Source organism: Raphanus sativus, chromosome 1 (assembly GCF_000801105.2).
Source record: "Raphanus sativus cultivar WK10039 chromosome 1, ASM80110v3, whole genome shotgun sequence".
Taxonomy (NCBI): Eukaryota; Viridiplantae; Streptophyta; class Magnoliopsida; order Brassicales; family Brassicaceae; genus Raphanus; species Raphanus sativus.
This window is the reverse complement of record NC_079511.1, coordinates 7056034-7071513: the sequence shown is the minus strand read 5'-3', so window position 1 is coordinate 7071513 and position 15480 is coordinate 7056034. Positions and strand designations below refer to the sequence as shown.

General features: G+C 29.0%; 1 long non-coding RNA gene across 2 annotated transcripts; it reads left to right on the top strand.

The window, feature by feature from the left end:
* The first annotated feature begins 291 nt into the window (after positions 1-291).
* On the top strand, positions 292-3615 carry LOC108857794 (uncharacterized). Of its 2 annotated transcripts, none has more exons than XR_001950384.2 (11): positions 292-503; positions 674-808; positions 1032-1131; positions 1241-1330; positions 1408-1527; positions 1616-1791; positions 1858-1921; positions 2063-2105; positions 2297-2386; positions 2575-2667; positions 2813-3612. It is a non-coding gene; the product is annotated as an uncharacterized LOC108857794 (long non-coding RNA). The 2 variants fall into 2 exon arrangements; XR_008943842.1 differs by lacking the exon at positions 292-503 and adding an exon at positions 504-588 and having other exon boundaries at positions 2813-3615.
* The last annotated feature ends 11865 nt before the right edge of the window (positions 3616-15480 follow it).

Below are 15480 nucleotides of genomic sequence, written 5' to 3'. Positions count from 1 at the left end.
GAGTTATGTAAATAAAGCTGGCTCGTTTGAACTTTAAAAGTCTAGTTGGTTTGCGCAGTTACGTAAAACACTAATATTCTATAGTCTTAAAACAAAAAAAATGGCCAGCAATAAAGATATTTCTCTTCTTCATGTTTCCTCATCTCTTCTAACATTGGAAATTGTCATTTTGACCTTTTCTTATCAATAATATAAAAACATAAACAAAACTGAAAGAGTACGATTTTCTTGGCAATAAGAAATAACTTATGATAGATTGATTAATCAATACAATACTAAAAGGTGAATAATCTCAACTCTTAGCATGTCCACGTCGACAAATTAAATCAAGCAATAGGAAAAGAGTGATTCGCCACGTCAGATTCGTCATTTAAATCAGTCGGGCTTCAAAACCAATGTTATTTGGCCCATCTACTCTGATCTATCCTCCTGAGTTTCTCGTGAGCCGTTTACGTTCCCTGAAATCTTCAGACCACGGTTTCTTCAGATGTGTAACGATGAGAGTAAGTCTTTACTTCTCACCATTAAATATTTCCTTGATTTTCTCCCACTACGATTTATTCAATCATCTCCTACTGACGCGATCGAGTCCTTCTCCTCTCTTTTATGCCTTTTCTTAAGAACCCTAACTCTATCTTTGGAGAAAATTGAAAGTTTGGATTTTGTTTTGCAGGACTACGGAAGATGATATAATTGTATATCAAGTAACATCTGAGGACATTGTTGATGACTTTGAGACGAAGTGGTTGATGTTAAAGACAAAGAGCTTAATAAGCAGAAGCTGAGGAGAAGAATTGATCAGCACAAGGTCTGTTCTTTGTCTTGATATTAGCTATATTTCAAGCGTCACTGATACAAACCAGAGTCTGATTAGTACAATACAATGAGATCTATACACAATGGTCTCATCTATAAAGACCAAGTTGAACTTTACATATTGACATGGCTACGTGATTACATTACGTTAGTCTCCTACTAATTATGACTGATCTATTGAACGGTCTATTAATCTTTTCCATGATAACAAATAGCTTCCACCGTGGAGGTGCGGCTGGTTCGTTTTCCCCAGCGCTCATACTCGGTGATGATCGTGATAAAAACAGTCGATCCGGAGGAGGACAATAATTACTGGTACTCTTAACAGTTCCTACAATTTTTTTTCTCAATAATTGTTGTCGTGATGGCTCTGTTTACCTAAAATATGATGTGCTAATGATTGTACTTTCTTAATTAACTCTAGGAAGAGCCACCCTGTATGTCTTCTTGCGGTGATTATCTTAAAAGGAACTTCTCCTGGTGGCTTGATTGAGGCATGTTTCCCTTCATGCAGGTCTCTAAATGGCTTGATTGAGTAAATTATATAAGTACATTGCGTTTACCAATTCCTAATATTATTATATCTTACAGTGTCCTAGAATAATCATTAGCGATGTAGAGGTAAGCAAGACTCTTGCTTGAACCAAGTACATGGAGTATGGTTTGAAATGAGACTGAGGCAAGAACCTTCTCCAGGGTTCACAGCTGGAGGTTTAGTTGCTCTATTTTCACCCTGTTTTTATTTTAAAGTTTTAACGAAGACAATTTAGAATTGATCTGTTTGTTATATTTTGTATAGACAATACAATACGACTACTGTGATCACACAAGTTCCATATCATGTGGTTTATGCCAAAGATGGAAAGGTGATGAAGTACCCAGTTATTTGAAGTGGTAACAGATGGTGAGAAGTCGAAGGCGGGGAAGAAGCAAGCTAAGGCTCCATGGGCAAAGCTACTTTCTCAGTATTCTCAGGTGGGTCAAGTTTCATCAGTGATTGTTTTTTTATTGGTTTGATATCTAATAGTCTGCGAATTCTAGGACATTGAGTATGGATTCATGAGCGGCGACAAGGACAACTTCAACCTCGCCGATCTAACCGCCTGTAAGACTTCCTCCCCCTCTGACTACACTCTCCTTCTCTTCCTTGCGCTTCCTCTTATGCGAGAGACCTGTTTAAACCCTGATTTTTTATTTAGTCGTGGTTACTTACTGTTTCTTCTTTCATCTGCGTTTGTTTTTGTAGCTCTTAAAGACAGGATCGAGCTGGCCTTATGAACTCTCTCAAGGTGAGTTTTGTTTTCTTCCCACAAAAAAAATAAAGTTCTGCAGTCGAAGAATATGAATGGTTTTTTCGAGTTTAATGTTGCTATTAGACATTGCCTTGGTTTGATTTTATAGGGTTTCAGTGTAGAATGAGTTCTGTTGGAGATTGTTTGTGATTTTTTTCTTTTTATTTTTGTATATGTTAAATCCACAGAACAAGCTAATGGCTGGTCAGCGTTCTGATGTTCTCGAGAGTCTGACTCCTCAAGTGAGAAACCGTGTTGAAGCCTTGAGGGACATACAGGTTAGACAAGTTTGTTTCGTATTAATTTATTAACTTGCGTAAAATGATGTGGTTCCTTCAAATCTTATCTTGGTTAAGGATGTGAGATTGTGTGTATTCTCTCCTTCCTTTATTCGAATGTCAAGCGGCCTTAAATATATTAAGGTGTTTGTTGCGTATTGATAAACCTGTGACGTCTCTCAACGCAGGGAAAGCATGATGAGCTTGATGCAGAGTTCCGTGAGGAGAGAGCTGTTCTTGAAACCAAGTATGATAAGTTGTATCAGCCTTTGTATACCAAGGTAATTGTTTGTTACTGAGAAAAAAGTCTAGAGTTTCTTGTGAGATTTTGTGTTAAACATCATCTGCTTATATCAAGAAGCTATGGGCATACTCATGAATTGTATTGATCTTGATATGTGTTGTGTTTCTCATCTACATCACCAGAAGAAACAGGTCAAGGATCCGGAGCTTGATGAAGAGGAGTTGAAGAAGTTCCAAGAGGTAACTTAATCAAATAAGAAAGTTTCTCCCGAAGATGAAGATAACCCAAACCCGAGTCAGTCCAACGCCTCTACCTTGAGTCGAAGGTCACATCTATGGTGGTGATTTGTTACCTGGTTAAGGAGATGCCCTAGAACAGTATGTCCGGTAAGGTAAATGTATCCAATGTAGAGAAATATTAGGTCTTAACTCTGACGAGATTCAGAAGGTTGAGGGTCTTGGTTATGTGATGTGGAAGTAGGCATGAAAGGATGAATGATAATTGCATCATAAAGAAAAACCAGGTTTAAAGTGCTGAAGAGGTTCAGAAATTTGAGGATCTTGGTTATGTGATATAGAAGGTCAACGATTGTTTGAATCCGGCATTGGCCATGTTTAACTATGAGGAGAAGGGTTTGGTTATGTCTGATCTGTAGCGGTTTGTGCAACTCTATATGGGAGAAGACCCCAACTATGATCCTTCTGGTGATGTACAGACTGATGGAGCAGATGACTGATTTGATTTCTTATGTTGATTGTGTGGGACTGTAGGTACTTATTGTTATTGTTTGTTTGCTACTTACCCGTTAACTAGATGCATAATTTATGTGTAGATATATTGCATGTGTTAAAGATGAAACATCTTGGTTTAGCAAATCTTTTTATTTATTTTTCGATAGTTAGCTATGGGAAACACTCCACACTTTCCATTTAAAAAGAAACGCCGATGGCCTAGACAAAAGCATCATGTAAATTTAAGTGATATAAAGTTATGCACACCAAGGTTATATTATTGAGAGCCTGACTGGTGTAAAGTGGCTTATAAATTACTTGAAATCTGACAGACTAATACATAATCTCTGTAAAAGTAGAAGACTAATCAAGGTAGGCCGTTAAACTCTTCCTGTTAAAGAAATGAGCTATCAATATTGTTTGTGCTCGAGTTCACAGTTTGAAATAAATATTCTACATCTTCATAGTTTCATATATTTTAGCTGAGTGATGTCTTTTTATTGTTTGTTTGCTATTTATCAGTTGCAATTTCGAAGAGGAAAAGTTATAAAGTCTCTGTTGCTTAGTTTTATTCTCCAGTGGAATTTTATGCCAGCAATGATTGACTTTCCCACTCATTGAATCATCTACATTTTACATCAATGGTTTGAAATAATGTTTTAAATATAATTTTATAACAAAATTATAATATATATAAAATATAATTTTTAAAAAATTAAAAGTATATTTATAAATATAATATATATTAGTATTCCTATTATTTCAGTTTAAAATAATTGAATGTTTTTATATTTATATTTATAATTTTTTTTTAAATAGATTTTTTTTATTTTTCCGGAAGCGCAAATATCAATTGAAACCAATTTTTGAATTTGAGAGATTACGAGTGATTTGAAAAGATTTATGTGAATAATGCAATTGTAATAATTTTTTTTAAAAGGAATAAAACATCACTCTAAGTAAAAAAAATTCTATGATAGCCTTAAAATGTTATTTTGTCAAATATAGCTTCCAAAGTTCCAAATATAAAATGACCAAAATGTTTCTAACTTTCAAATAAATTTTTTAAAAATAGTTTCAAAAGTATTTTAAATTTTTAAAATAAAATTTGATAAATAAAAAAATTGAATTTTTATGCAAATTTTTTATATAAAAAGTTCAAATTTAGAAAAATATAATTCAAAACTAGAAAAAGAATTATGTTTTTATTTATTTTTATTTATATATTTAGATTATAAGAGTTTTTGTCCTTTTTAATGAAATCTATTTTGATCACTTTTTTGAAAGCTTTTTCTTGAAACAAAATTTAAAAATTATCTATTAAAGAATTACCGTAAAATTATATATTATTATATTCAAACCAATTATCCGCGCGTAGCGCGGAGAAAGACTCTAGTATACAATAGAGAATAAAAAATGAAACGTTCTAGATATCTTTGTAACTATATGTTTTTATCTACTTGTGTTTTTGGACTCATGGACTGACACAGAACTTATCATACTAGCGGCCTTCAATTTTCGTCACTACTTACTAGTCCAAGAGACTTATTATGAAAAAGGTGAACAATACTGCAATATAATTAACTAATAATATAAGTAAAATGTGTAATAATTGAGAGAAAAGTGACAATAATTGGAAATATATAAATTTGTAACTTTGGTATATTTCTCAGATATAATATGACTTCACATATATGTTCAGTTTCACCCATGTAAAAATAAAATGTTTTTTTTAAAATGCTTCATGCATTTTTAAATGAATATGTGTCAGTCTTTTTTGACAAAAAAATAACTGTTGTGTGTGCGCGCGCGCGTCAGTCATTTTTAACCCAAAGATAAAACCATACCAACAAGTTTTTTTAACTGAATTTTATTCATACCAAAGTTTTGTGGAAACTAAAAAGTTATATATCATAAGTGGATGGTTTACTTTTTTTCATCAACATACACAGACTCATGGTGACTCTGCATACCATACTGGTAACTCTACATCCATGTGAACGATAAAAAACGGTTGTTTTCTAACATTGCATGCTAGGCTAGCTGTCTTTGTATTTTCTATCTATGGTACATGAATGATTTCTTAATTAAGAAAATTTTCTTTTAAGGTCTTAATATCTTCCGAATAACTTACAAAACTAGTTATTTTTTTCTGATTCTAAAACCATCTTCACTAATCGAAAATAATCTGTTACAAATATGACATGATATTGGTGCAGATTCCTCATACATTTCATTACTCATATTAGCACTTACACCTCCGAATGAAGAGGATCAAACCATCGAAATCTTCTAATGTATTATACCAATCTTGTCCTGAAAAAAACTTCTTTATCTTTCCAAGATCAAGTGGATGGTTTACTGATTGGTGAATTTCGGTGAACTAAATGATCCGGGTTCAAAATAACCTTATGACATTAGACATGTGCGATCAGATGACATGAATTTCTAATTTTCATTGCAAGCAATCAGATCTGTTTAGCACCAGTTGATAGATCCCTAAAAAGTAATTGGTTGGTTTTCGACCCACAGAATACCTTCGGTTTATCAAAAAATAAATTTATATTAGGTTAAGATCGACTCCTAACGCCGAATAAATATTGTGTATACAAATGAATTTCACATATTATTATATATTTTTATATATTATGAAACAATAAAATAATAAACATATATTAACTAATTCAAAAGTTTGTAAATGTTACGTATATAATTAAGTTGGCATGATCACATAAATCAAAACAATTATTCTTGTTTATTTAATATAATTTAATGGTAAATAAATCAAAGCAATCATTTTTATCTAGTATATGGTATATAATTTAAATTAAATGATATTAACATATATATAGCATATTTACTATGTTTATCTATTAAGTAAGGCTTTTAAATAACATATATACAACATATTTTAATATGTTTATCTATTAAATAATTCAAAAGTCAGTATATACTATTAATAGTTTTTTAAAAATTAAATGCCAGTTTCGGAATTCAATGCAAATCATTTTTTTTTAAATCAAAACAATCAAGCTGTCAGAGTGCATAACCGCATGGATAAGCTCACACTAACCCGTCAATTTGGGATCCAATTCATGGATAAGCTCACACTAACCCGTCAATTTGGGATCCAATTCGGGATTTTCCTTGAGGGATATTGGTAAGGAATTGGAATGTTCTACAATCATTTCATGGTAAATAAATAAGAAAATCGGGATTTTCCTTGAGGGATATTGGTAAGGAATTGGAATGTTCTACAATCATTTCATGGTAAATAAATAAGAAAATTATTTTATATATTATATGGTATACAATTAAATTTAAATAACATTAACATATAGCATATTTTATATGAATATCTATTAAATAAGACTACGTACTCATATGATTTTATGATTATTTCTATCCTTTTTAAACCATTGATAACAAAAATTTAAATGTTAGAATTTTGATAGTTTTAGTAATATATAATCATTTTAAAAAAATTAATACAAATTTCAAAATTAAAATATTAAATTCTCAATACTAGTTCAATGTAAACTTTGGAATTAGAATATTATGTATTTTTTATAAATTTTATAACTTAATTTAAACAATATTAAAATAAATGTATATTTGAATCTGAAAATCTATTAAATACGACTTCCTACTCATATAGTTTTATTATCATTTATATCTTGTTATAACAAAAATAATTGAACCATTGATCAATTAAAAAATAATTATATAGACTCGGCAAACTAAACATGTAGCTTTGCATTCATATGAACAACAAACGAATGTTGTTTCTTTGCACTGCATTGTGAGATTGTATGGCCTTGAGTTCTGAGTCCGTAGTATATGAATGAGTTATGAACTGTCGAAACTTTTTTCAATATCTTTATATCTTCCAAATAATTTGCAAAGACTGGTCATTCTTCTTAAAAAATTCACAAAAATTTCAATAAAAATAACTTGCAAAGACTGGTCATTCTTCTTAAAAAATTCACAAAAATTTCAATATGGGACATTTAATAATTTTAGTAATTTATAGTCGTTTCTAAAAATTCAATAAAATATAACTTGTACAAGAAATATAAATTTTATTATATAATTAATGTGATATTAATTTATTTTAATAATATAAAATTAATTAAAATGATAGGAAATACAAAAATTGTTATCAAATATTCATTATTAAAAATAATGAATTATTATATATTTATTTTGGTGGCACTAGGTAATTCCGTAGTTTCTATTTATTGAAAAATTGAATAATATTTTTGTATATTGATAATTAATTTTATAGTTAGTTTCATGAAAACTATAGTACATGTTCAGATGAACTAATCTACTTCTTTACAGAAATTAAGAATTAATCTAGTGATGACACATAACATAACTCAAATGTTGTAATGTTTTTTCAATTAATATATAGTGGATATCACGGCTGTAAATTTTTTTGATATTGTCCAGGTTTAATATTATGACTAGGTGATGACCTGCGCCCTGCGCAGGGTGAATGGACTATAAAAAGATTATAAGTTTTAATCTATAGATATTTAATCTATATATTTATTTTTTTTAAGTTTTATTAAATTTTAACTGGCTTTGGATTACATAAAAATTGTAGACGAATAAAAGTATTTTCAAGTAAATAATATGACTTCGAAATTAAGTGGACTGATTAGGAATTGAATTCAATAATATTTCTCATTATTGTAGACAACAAAATCTTACAAAAACAAATTCGTCACTGGGTGAAATACATATCGGCTTCTTGTAATTTATCATTTCATACAAAAAGCGGATTTTAACTAAAAAATTCTCGAGGAGACACGAGATACGGGGTTAGGGTTCAGTTGTTGGATTTGATCTCTCTTCTCATCACCTGAGCTTTCACTATATAAATATATATATACATATCTTCCTAGTATTTTCATTGCACTCATTTTCATTGTAGTAGTTTTGAAATATGTAGGCTGTGATATCGTTGATATTAGTTTCCCTAGGTATATAGTCATAATTGATAGGGTTTAGTCCGACAAAGGATTGGAGCCAAACAATGATTCCATGTCCAAAATTAAATCCAAATAATTTTTAACTTTTAGTTTCTGATTTTTAAATAATAGAAAGTATTATGATTAAGGAATTGACATATAGGATTCCTTAATTATAGAAAGTATTTTGACCATAGACTTAACCGGATTCGAAAATAAAAATTAAATGGAATAACTATTTGTCTATCACCATTTATGTTGATAATTTAACTAAAATTTCTTGGTGCTTAAATTAAGAGATTACATGGAATTTAATTTTAGTGTTGTACAATCAGTAAAGAAATCGTGCCAATTATATATTCTTATTCAAGTTTTAATTTTTCTTTCAAATCATTTCGGCGCAAAGGGTTAATGTTTATACCTAAACGAATAATTATTGGACCAAGAACTGAGGATCAAAGAAATCACGACAATAATTTTTTAGTTGATAAGAATTAATAAAATTTCGGTGATCTATGATCTTTTATATAAATATTATCTTATTTTCTTTCATTATATAAGTTAATGAAACACACACACACACACATATATACCTACAAAAAGTATTATCGAATTTTATTTCATTATATAAGTTAATATGTGATCTTTTATATAAATACATACACAGACACACACACAAATAATATATATCAGAAGTTATGTATTGGTTGTAAAAAAATAAAAGTTATGTAATTTAATACGTACATATATATATAATAAAACTTCTATATACAAATTTCGTTTATATCTATTGCATATGGTTCTGTTTTGGAATATTGTCCAACAAAAAAACAAATGTAACATTTAAAAAAAAAATAGAAAAGAACATGAAATATGTATACATTATGTAATGCTAAAATGTAATGCTAAAAAATGTTTTCAGAAGGAGACAATGGTGAGGAGATGTAAATTAAAATGTCTAGTATTTATATATGAAAGGCACCTAGGTCTAGGATCTGGACGATATCATAAATTACGAAAACGATATTTCAGTATTCAAATTAAGGTGCAAATATATTACTTGCCTTGTCACATAGCAGTGGGATATGTTTGCTAAAGTAAAATAGGAATGCTATTGAAGATCTGGTCACGCCAATTAAGAGTAAGAATCAATCATGGATAATCACATATTTGTTTTAAATTTGTCGTGATGATATTGTATCAATCAGCGACGAAAACACATCCGTTAAAGGTTATATATAGAAATATCCTCTTTTCACTATCACGTCACCTTTGTGATTGACTGACAATAATTTATTTCATCCTGTGATTGACAATTCATATTTGATTCAGGAATTATGGCAAATAACGTATCAATGTATTTAATTAGTGTGCCTTTAATAGAATGTATTTACACTAAACTGGCATATATAAAACGATCTCCAATGGTATATTGCATTTATAATTATGGAAATGATAAATTATGGTTAACGTGCAAAGGAGTAGATTTGAAACTGCAATCAACCTTTAGAAAATATATTGGACATATTAAAAAAGTAGACGTATTAAAAAAGTTCTTGAATCTAATTATATAAAAAATTCTTGATTTAGTCATATAAAAATGTGATTTTGCCACTAAGTAATTTTTAAGTTAACCAGAAAAATATGTGATATATTAGCATATATATATATATATATATGTAGTATAAAATGTTTCAAGAAAAAAAAATATAGGCTAACTATATAGAAAATGTTATATGATGCATGATAATGAAATAAACAACGAAGAATCTCTGCGTATTTGGTAATGAAATACGTGCGTACATTCTCAACGTATTTAAAGCGTTTACGTTTAAACAATGAACGCGCGGTAAGCATTAAATGTAAGACTGTCAATGTTAATTATTTTGTTAGTCACAAAGCTTATAGTATATCCCCAAGTTATAATATAATGAGTAATGGTAAATTTTGTAATTAATCTAGTTAACTAAGGGTTCTTGAATATATCATGTGAGAGGACTTGTGGAGTTGCCACATAAAAAATGACACATATGTAATAAACACATGAGCAAAAGGTTAATTAGAAAGTGGTCTCCTCAAATAATAGTAAGGGATATTGTACATGTAAGTATTAATACTAATCATATTCCAGTATTATTTTTTGTAAAAAAAGTATGCTTAAGGACTCTGTACTCAATATACCTAAATGCTTTATTTTATATCACAGTTACGTTTCATTTAATACTAAATATATATATATATATATATATATATATATATATATATATATATACACCTTACAATCTTGAAGAAAGCCTGAAAAGTGAATGATTGTTTACAAAAATACACTATATAGTTTATATTATTCGTAGTACAGTCTCTTACCGCAAACTAAAAAATATTGGAGTTATACAGTATTAAGTTTCGAACTCATAATCTCTTATAAATTTTGTTCTTCTGTAATTTTGTCAGAGTAGACTAGAGATGTTTTTTTGACAAAAACTAGAGATGTTTTGAAATTTAGGAATTGATTTTTGTTTATGAAAATGAGGATCACAAGCACAGAATTGCTTAGGTTATATTCAGGGCCAGGTCTAATCGTTAGAGGATTAATTGCACTATCAAGCTTGATTAACGTAGAGTAATTATATGGTGGATCGTGATATGAAGTGACTTTTAGTATTATGTTATTGATGAAGAAGACGCAAAAAATTTTCATGGTGATCATCTACAAAGTGAGTTGATGATTTGAGTTTTTCCTTTCAGATAGCGTATAAACCATCGATCAGGATGGTGAAATCTACGAACAAAGAATGAGCATGGAAACCACACAACGATGGCCAGAGCGTTATATCTTGGTTTTAAAGTCAAATTCAGATGTATGTCGTGGAATGTAAAGTTCACATCGTTGGTAATAATAGCTTTGGGTAGCAATAAAGATGATGTATTCTGTAGTGGAGGCATTTGTAGAACCTTGTTTTCCTAAAGACAATAACCTACATGTGAACATGTTTTAAAAAATGGTTTTATCATCTATTTCATCAAGTGCACAGTGCCGTGCCGGTCCTAAAATATTTAGGATCCAATACAAAACTAAAAATGTAGGTTTTAAATGATAATTAAATGTTTTAATTAACAAAAGAAAAATTTTAATTTACAATATTTTCAAGCTGACAAAATTTTATCAATCCTAAAAATTATCTTTTTACTCTTTTATATAGATAAGGAAAAAATTCAAAGTTTTATTTTGTTACAAATTTGATTAGAATTTATTTTGACATCTGCTACAAAGAAAAACAGTATAAATTGCAAGCTTTCAAGTGTTCAAAATTATTGACCCCATACTAATGTATCTTGAGTATGTGCTCAAGACCGGGCCTACATGTGCATTTTAATTTTCATCATATGAAGATGTATCTAGCGATTTTAACTCCAAATGACATGATAAAAGTGTTTTAGGCATTGTGTGAATGATGCTAAAATACGGGAAAAAATAATATGATTATATATAGAACTAGCTGACAAATATTTTAATTTTTAATCAATAGCTAGAATCCTCATTAAATTAACGGAAAATGCTTTGTTATTTTAAACGAATTCTTACACAAACACGTTGGAGTGTTAAACTGTTAATTGATCAAAAGTTGATAGATACAGAAACAAATGTGTTGTCAAATCCCTACTTGGTGACAAATGTGTTGTCAATCCTTAATCCTATATTATTTTGTTCTCTAATCTATAGAGAACCTGTTTGTCTCTTAGACAAGAAGAATCATATATCATGTCACATTCGTTTCAAGAGTCTACATAGTTGACATAAAAACTTCAATATACATATACTTCAAAGTTGATGTAAACAACCTTTTGATTACGACATAATTAAACGAAAGAGTATACTACTTCTTAAGTTGGCCCAATTTCAAGGAAAAGAACAGTTACGATGAAGAAAAATAACATGACGAATCATTTAGTTACGGTGAAAATTATACTATATTTGGCTAGGACTTGGAGTCGTATCAGTATAAGTATACTAAATATATAGTAACTGGTAAATATTTTCGTTAATATAAATGATATTTTAGGTGATTGTTGTTGTTTAACAAAGGGATAAGAATATATGATATATAGAGTTTTTTTGTTTTGACGTTATCTTATTATACTGGCAGCTGGGTATAAGGACATATTTGAATATTGTCGTTTTATTGAGTTGTTCTATACTTGTCTGATTTTTTTCCCCCTACTACACTCGTTTGAATAAATATAAAATATTTGCAGGTAAGAAAATGTAATTAAGTTTTTTGGTTGTATTAGTTAGTGATTCATGTAAGGTTAATGATAAAGATACGGGGGCAGAGTCATGTTAAAGAAAGCGACGGTATCCAATGAGATTGGAAGCAAAAGCATCTTAACTTTTTGTCTTTTCAAATTTGTTTAACTTAAATATTACAAATAGTCCGAATCATTTATTAGTTGATAAAACTAAAATCTGTGAGACACTAATAATATTAGGTCCGACATATAGTTACAAAACTTAAGGTGGCGTTTGCGCATTTTGTTATAAGAAACAAAAAGCCCTAATAAGTCCAGATAGGGTTCATTTTTTACACGTGGATGATTATCGACCATGTCAAAGACGTATACATCTCTTAAAGCCAAGAGATAATCAGATAAGTATCCCATTCTGGTTGTCACAAATAATACGATTCCGCTTGTAATAGTTAAATTCGAATTCATAATTGTAACCTATTTGTTTCGGGTTTAATACTCCATCTGTTTATATTATATGATATTTCACACTAATGTACATATATTAAGATTTATTTTTCATAAATAACATTAAAATATAATTTAAATATAGTTTCTTTAATTATAAATAAAAATAATAAATATGTAACTGATTATAACTTTTGATAAGATGAAGTTAAAAACATTATGTATTATGAAACAATAAAAATAACTTTAAGACATCATGTATATTGAAACGGAAAAAGTACATATTATTCTATTTTTTTTACAATCCACAATAGTATAAAACATACAGAATAATTAGCTCACTCGAAGCTTAGATATATTTTACTTATCATCATGAAATACTACACATATTTATTATAAGATGTGTTGCCTACTTTTATCTAAAAAGCATGAAAATATAAATTAAAATTGATTTAATCAATCATATAAAGGAATGTAAAATATATTTGGTTAAATAACTTTTAATAAAGTTAAGTTAGCACTGACAACTCATAACATTACATATGTTTTGAAACATCAAAAACTTCTAAAACATTATATAAAATGAAACGTAAAACGCAGGAAATATGTATTAGGGCTCTTTGCAACAAAAATATTGCTTACATACATACTCAATTCATACATATATATACTGATATACACTCATACATATATGTGGGGTTATAACTGGGAGACAAGGTACAGGAGGACAATCTCGAGCCCTATGATGAAAATCATAATTATTCTGTTTCGTGACATTTTGGAAAGTGATGTAGAGAGCATTATGTGAGGAGCACGTGCATGGGTGATGATGAAAATGATGATGCATGTGCATGTCCATGTGTTATGGTGTATTACGTATCACTTCTTTTTCATAAATTATTTTGCCTTTGTTTTTAATTGATGTATGTAGTAACGTAACACAAAGTTTTTACCTAATCACCTTGATTAAACACCAATAGCGCCGAGTGAGATCATTAGAGGTTTTTTCCGACAATATTAGAGTCGTATAAGAGCGCCATTTTATAACCAGAAACTTTTTTTTTTATAACCAGAAACTTTTAGTTATGATATCATCTTTATATCATTTTATTTAGTTAAATTGAATACCTGATTTGTTATTTCTCGTTTGGTATTGATACATACATATAGTGATATGACTCCTACTTGTAAGTACTTTTTGCTTAAAGGAATTTTGAATTTATGTCATATGATTAAAGATTAAGAAGCAGTGGGAATTATTGCGTTCATATATGTTCTTGCTTTTTACATATTGCGTTAATCTCAAGGACTAGTGTTTGTGATAAAATTAAGGACCCACGAGATGTTTATTTTTTGTCGTTTTATGGATATTTTGTTTTCGGGAATATGGCTTAGTGAGAGCCAAGTAGGACAGAAGAAGACAAAATATGAAAAGTACAAAAATAGTTAAAAGAACAGTAAAAACAAATGCATATAAGACGGAAACGACCAAATTTATATAAATTAAAAAGAAATTGAATGGGGTAGTCTTTCCCTTGATAACATGCCAGTGGAAAAGAGAATCATCCAGTCTCTCCTCACTTTTCATTGGTTCCCGATATTGATTCAATGTTTGATCCATTTAAAGTAAAAAAAAATCTTTTATATAAGAAAATAACAAGACTTTAACTATTTTTCCTTTAAGATTCGTACATTTAATCAATGGTTTCATCGAACCTTTTTATATATTGGCTCCTTGATTTATGACGTACGTGAAATTTGTTATAAAGTGTATTCGAGAGTGATTATCACAACTACTAAACATTTCTCTGTATGTTCTAGAGAGTCCTGTGATCTATGATGGTCTATCTTTATACACACAATAATAGTATTGAATGTCAAATTTTGTCTTTAGATTTATCAGTGGTATCGAGATAAGTAATAAGTTGTCATGTAGTGAGAGTCAAAAATAGTAGAGGCTTAAATAGGTCGCGAAAAGGCAATGTAGGAAGTTAGCAGAGTTTGGTCAATACACTTATCCCTTATATATTAAACCTATATTAAACGAGGAACATTACAACTCTTGAGTATAATCATGTATTATTACCAGGTTGATTTTCAAAATCTTAGATAAAAAATCGGTTCATCTAAATATATATTATATTTTTTATTAAATTAATTATTAATACATAAATATATTTTTCATTTTTTAAAAATAAAAATTACGAAATTACCTAATATAATTAACATATATATGATAATTAATGATTTTAAATAATAAAGATTTGTATTAATTTTTGTATCATCCATCATTTTAGTTTAGTTTATATTGTTAAAAACTTTAAACAATCACATTAACTATATAAAAAGTTGTATATTTTCTTATATGTCGTATTTTGAAATTTTTAAACGACTATAAATTACTAAAACTGTTAAAATACTTACAATCAAAATTTTGTGAACAATTGG